Source organism: Lipotes vexillifer, unplaced genomic scaffold (genome assembly GCF_000442215.2).
Source record: "Lipotes vexillifer unplaced genomic scaffold, Lipotes_vexillifer_v1.1 scaffold1094, whole genome shotgun sequence".
In the NCBI taxonomy this organism is placed as follows: Eukaryota; Metazoa; Chordata; class Mammalia; order Artiodactyla; family Lipotidae; genus Lipotes; species Lipotes vexillifer.
Window position 1 is genome coordinate 579,891 of NW_006792775.1, and position 5,310 is coordinate 585,200.

Below are 5,310 nucleotides of genomic sequence, written 5' to 3' on the forward strand. Positions count from 1 at the left end.
GAGTGGTGGTATTTGCACGAATGCTTGAGGCTGAGCTGGCCCAGCCTAATGACCCTGTGGACAGGCCGGGCCCGTGGCCTTTGGGAACGTGATCATGTGATTGTCTGCCAGCCTGGCCCCACATGGGGCTCCCCGAGGGCACCGCTCAGGAGGGGGCGGGTGGGGTGTCAGCACTGAGGTGGGGCATGTACACTGTGCGCACCGGAGAAGGGTGTTCCCGGGGCCTGGGGGTGGCGGGAGCAGCAGGCTGGCAGGGGAGGGCCCTGAGCTTGGGGTTGGCCTCGGTGGGCCCAGGGAAAGCCTGGGGCCCCTCGGCGGCCTCTTCCTCGGGGACCCCTCCTCTGGAGGGGTTGTATCCCAGCCCCAGGGGCTGTAGCTTGGGTGGGGGGAGGCGGGAGGGGGTGCGGGCCTGGGTGGGCTCTGGGGCCTGTGGGGGTTGGAGTGGCAGCAGGAAGGCCGACACCGCGCGGCCTGTGCTGCCCGCTGGGGTGTGTGCTCCAGGCCGGGCCCTGCTGCCGTCCACCCCCCACCTCCAAGGTCTCTGGGGCAAGCTCTGTTTTGGCGTTCGGGGAGGTCCTTCTCTGAGTTAGACCCTGGTCTGGCCAGGTAGGCACCCACGACCTCCGTGTGGCTCGCGCTCCCCCAGGTCCCCACCTGCCCCCGTCCTGGGGCCCCAGGGAATTCAGAAGGCCCAGCCTAGGGCTGGCTGGCTGCGGGAGGGTCTGTCACGGGCCTCTCATTCAGCCCCCATCCCGACTGCCGGCGGCACGTGCCATTCCGGGGGACGCAGGCATGTCGGAACCTGTGCTCAAAGGAAGCCCAGAGCAGGGAGTGGGGCAAGGAGGCTTCCTGGAGGAGGAGGCTGGGCCTGGGTGAGGGAGAGGGCCAGCCTGGTTCTGTCAGGCCCTGCACCCATACCCCGACCGCAGGCTTGTGCCTGGGCTGCCCAAGATGGGGCTGGGGGCCCCGGACTCATCATGGAGGGGCATTGTGGAGGCCAGAAGGCGGGGAGGTTATTCATGGAGGGTCCAGGGCTGCCTCTGGGGTGGAGGCCAGGAGGGGTGCTGGTGGAGCTGCCCAGTAGGGCCTGACGGGGAGGCCCGTCCCCCCAACGCCCGAGTCTGGGGGTGCGGGGCGTGCAGACGCAGCCTTAGGCCTGGAGGGGTGGTGGGCTGCGATGCATGGTCTTTTGCTTCTGCGGTGTGGCTATGGGCTTTGGGCCCCTCAGCTCCTGGGCAGGGGGTTCATCAAAGAACACGTGAGGGGCGCATCCCTCCCACTCATTGCCCTCGATGTGTCACTGGGCCTGAAACCCCTCCACGGACGCGCCTTCCCCAGGCACAGCGGTTGCTGGGGGGGGTGGTCCCGGGCCCTGGGCCTACGTGCCTCCTCGCCCCACCATGGTGGGTGCCGTTCGTCCCCCTAAATGAAGGGACAGGTCTCAGGTTGCCGGGGCCTCCACCCGCTCAGCGGCTTCATGTCTGCTCCAGGTGTGGGTTTGAGTGGACCGGCTGGCAGTGGGCTGCCCACGAGGGCATGGCTGTGACGGGGTGGGCATGTGCCAGTGTGGCTGTCCCCTCCTGCCCCTGGGCCGCTGGAAAGACACCTGCTCCACCCCCAGGCTGCAAGGAGCCTCTGGTCTGAGGGGTGAGGTGTGACGGGCTGGTCGTGTGAGCTTGGGCCCCCCCCCCTCCCCGCAATCCCTGGCTGGTAGGGGAGGACAGAATCCCCCTTCGAGCGCCAACGGCAGATTCACGCGCCCCGTGTGAGTCATCGCCTGCTGGCTCCCTGGGGAGAGCGTAAGGCTGGTGGCTCATGGCATCTGTCTGCTGGGAACCGAGGAGGGCGTGGGGTGCAGGGCACCTCAGAATGAGTGGACAATGCCGGCTGGTCTCAGGGCTCCAGGACCGCCGGGGGCTGGACGGCCCTCAGTCCATGTGTGTGTCCCCAACTCTGAACATGTGTCTTCTCTGTGTGCACGTCTGCATGTGGGTACTCTTGTGTCTGCCAGGGCATCTCAGAAGGCTGAGTGACCAGAGGGTGGGGATGTGGCCCCCTGGTCTGGGCCACTGGTTGGTGCTCTGGTTCCCTGAGTCTGAGTGCACCACCACCCAGCCCCCAGCTGCCGCTGCAGGGACCCGGTCCTGAGTGGAGAGCCCCACAGAGGCTGGGAATGAGGTGCAGCGTGGCCTCCATTCTGCCCGTCTTCCTTCCACAGAGCTCCGGCTTTGGCCTTGCTGACTGCTCACCTGCCGCCTGGCCGGCCTCCAGGGGCGCCGGGCACCGCCTACGTTCTTCCCTGCCGCAAGCCCAGGTATGTCGCGGCCCATGGGGCAGAGGGGGCAGCACTGGGTGGCCTCCTGGTCTGCCCCACACCTGGCCCAAGGGCCTTGCTGGCTGGATACTCTCCTGGTCCCGGGACAGACCGAGGCTGAGCCAGCCAGCTGTCACCCTCTCAGCATGTCTCACCGGGGTCCCACTGCTGGAGGAACGGCTGGACTTTGAGGACAGGGTCCCTGGGGGCTGGGAAGCGCCCCACTGGTGGCCTTGATGTACTCACGTCCTCATTGCCATTGTCCCTGGCATCCTTGGTGGTTTTCTGGTTTAATCTCAGCTCAGACTCACAGGCTCACCTGGGGTGATGGGTGCAGGTTTTAGAAACAGGAGAGGGCTTGGCAGGAGTTCTGGGGGCATTGGCATGGTGTTGGCTGAGTGAGGCTGGGGAGAGGGCAGCCTGGGTGCTGGGCCCCATCGTGGGAACCCAGGCCAGCCTTCCACCCCCGCCCTGAGCTGCAGTGTGATGAAGCGGAAGACGGGCAACGGGGGGAGGACCTCACCCTTGTCCTCAGAGGCCCTGCCCTGCGACCAGGCTGGGGAGACAGACATGTCCTTCAGCCCTCCTCAGCCCTCCTGTGTCCAGTGTGCATACTGAGCGCAGGCCCTCTCATGCATTGCGACTCTCGGGGCCCTGAGTGTCCATCCCTGGCTTGGGCTGCTGAGCTGGGCCAAGGGAAAGGTAGCAAGAGGCTGCTGGAGTTCCCCAGGATCTCCAGGGGTCACCGGCTGCCACTTGCTCTCTGGGCAGAGCTGTGGCCAGTGGTCTCTACGGGGCCCAGGTGGGGGCCCTGCAAGGCTCACTTCTCCACTGGGCCCCTGGTGCGTGGTCACCGTTGTATCCCTTTCCAGGGGTCCAGACACACCAAAGAATCCTTGGTGGAGGATAGGGTGGAGGGACTGTGGGAAGCCCCAGGCTGGCTGGCATGTGGGCAGGGCAGGGATGCTGGGGCTCTCCTGTCCCCACTCCCTAACAGGGCCAGCTGGGCTCAGGGAGGACCTTGCAAGGACACCGCCCTGGGGGCTTGAGCTGCAGTTCTCCACAGAGCCCGCCGGGGCAGCGCAGGGCTGGTGCAGTGGTCCTCAGGGCCCCGCAGGGCTGCCAGACCTCGCTGGGCCCCCAGCCCAGCAGACGTCCCCCAGACGTGCTACCTCGAGCACCTCTCACTCTCTCAGTCTGTCACTTTGTCACTGACGGGCCTCCCCCCCGCCCCCACCTTCCTCCTCCTCCTTATTCCCCGACTTCTTTTCCTCTCTTCTCCCATCTGAGTTCTGCTGACCTTGGGCGAGTCCTTCCCTTTTTGGACTTCAGTTTTTGGGACCATCCGATGGTGTGGACACCACCAGTGGGCGGCCTCAGTGACTGGGAAGACCCAGTCCGCGGTGCGGGGTGCATCCAGGCCTGCGGCCACTCTCCGCCAAGCCTGGCTCCCCTGCTGAGCTGAGAGGCCCAGGGCGATGGGGAGGAGGCATCTGGGCCCCATGCTGAGGTCCTCCCCACACACCCCAGGGCCCCCACCAATGGGTGGGCTGTGGAGGCACAGCTGAGGGGAGTCTCCCCACCTCTGACTTCTAGGCTGCGCCTGGCGTGTGTCTGTCTGCACGGCAGCATGTGTGCACACCACACCGCCGGTGCAAGGGGCCTTGGAGCATCATGTGTCCCTGTCACCTGGCTTGTGTGGATGTGTCTGGGAGGGCCTGGTGCCAAATGAAGTTCAGGGCCTCTTGGTCAAAAATCACGGAGAGGGCTTCCCTGGTGGCGCAGTGGTTGAGGGTCCGCCTGCTGATGCAGGGGATGCGGGTTCGTGCCCCGGTCTGGGAGGATCCCACATGTCGCGGAGTGGCTGGGCCCGTGAGCCATGGCCGCTGAGCCTGCGCGTCCGGAGCCTGTGCTCCGCAACGGGAAAGGCCACAACAGTAAGAGGCTCCCGTACCGCAAAAAATAAAAAATAATAAAAAAAAAATCATGGAGAATTTCAAGACAGTGGCAACAGAGCGTCAAACCAGAGAGGGGTCCTGTGTGACATGTGTCACGGGCACATGTCACATGCCGGTGAGGCCGGGCCTGCTCCCTGCCCAGGGAGATGGGACCATGGCAGGAGGACAGGGGGGCCTGCGTGAACTCTAGGCCTGGAGTGGGCCGCCAGCCTTGCATGCGGCCTGTCTCTGGGTGTCCAGTGATGACTCCTGCACTCCTGTGTGTCCGGCTCCTCCCTTTAAGTCTGAAAACCTCCCCTCATGCCTTGCAGAGTGACCTGCCCTCTGGGCACCCAGGGTGCCCCAGAGCACCCTCCCCGCTTGTTCTCCCTCGCCCTGGCCCCTCTGAGGGGCTTGTCCTTCAAACCGCAACTCTGCTCCCTCTCCCAGGACCGCCCACCAGGTTGGATCCCCCAGGCTGACCCCTGTCCTATGTGAGCTGCAGGAGCTCTGGGGTCCCCGCGCAGCGCTCGCTCAGCCCAGGGTGGGCCGCTGGAGAGTGTGCACCCCCGGTGGGTTCCAGCTGCATTCCCCACGTTACTTCGATCTGGGCCAGGGGCCCGGGCCGGAGATGCCGCTGGTCGCCACCAGACAGCAACTGGGTCACCCCTCATTTGTATAGCGCTTTGCGTTTCGCTTGCGGTCGGAGGCCTCGGAGTCCGGCCGGCAGCGGGGTCCCGGCGCGCTGCGGCTTCTGTGCAAGGCCCGGGCCGTGGCACCCGGGACTGAGAGCTGCTTGGACGCCCGCCCCCAGCTCCCTACCGCGCTTCCCGGGCCGGACGGGGAAGGGGAGGGGGAGCGAGGGACGCAGGCGTGGGCCGAGGGCCGAGGGCCGAGGGCGGCGCGGGGGCACCGTCCCGGGGCTGCGATTGGCCGGCGCGGGGCGGAGCGCTCGGATCTGAGGGGCGGGGCGGCGAGGCGGGGGCGGGGCCTGCGAGGATTGGCGGGCAAGCGGGCGGGCAAGCGGGCGGGCGGGCGGACGCGGGGCGGGGCCGGGGC